This window comes from Odontomachus brunneus, unplaced genomic scaffold, assembly GCF_010583005.1.
Source record: "Odontomachus brunneus isolate Ranch 3 - 2012 unplaced genomic scaffold, Obru_v1 Obru_scaffold_121, whole genome shotgun sequence".
Taxonomy (NCBI): domain Eukaryota; kingdom Metazoa; phylum Arthropoda; class Insecta; order Hymenoptera; family Formicidae; genus Odontomachus; species Odontomachus brunneus.
The window spans coordinates 657,624-657,864 of NW_022639571.1; positions in this window are offsets into that span (position 1 = coordinate 657,624).

Here is a 241-nt window from a genome sequence, read left to right on the forward strand (position 1 = left end):
TCTTATTATGTTTTTTATTTCAAATATAATTCTTGGTAAAAGTTTTGCATGAGTCAGTTATACTATGCTTATACTGTAAATATTACAAACATTATGGTGACATTTACTATAAAAAAGATATTCCTAACTATAATCTTTTTACTATGCCATTATAGTTCCAAATATCATACATTTTTCTCTCAGTGAAGGAAGTATAGTTCTCTCTCTCTCTCTCTCTCTCTCTCTCTCTCTCTCTCTCTCT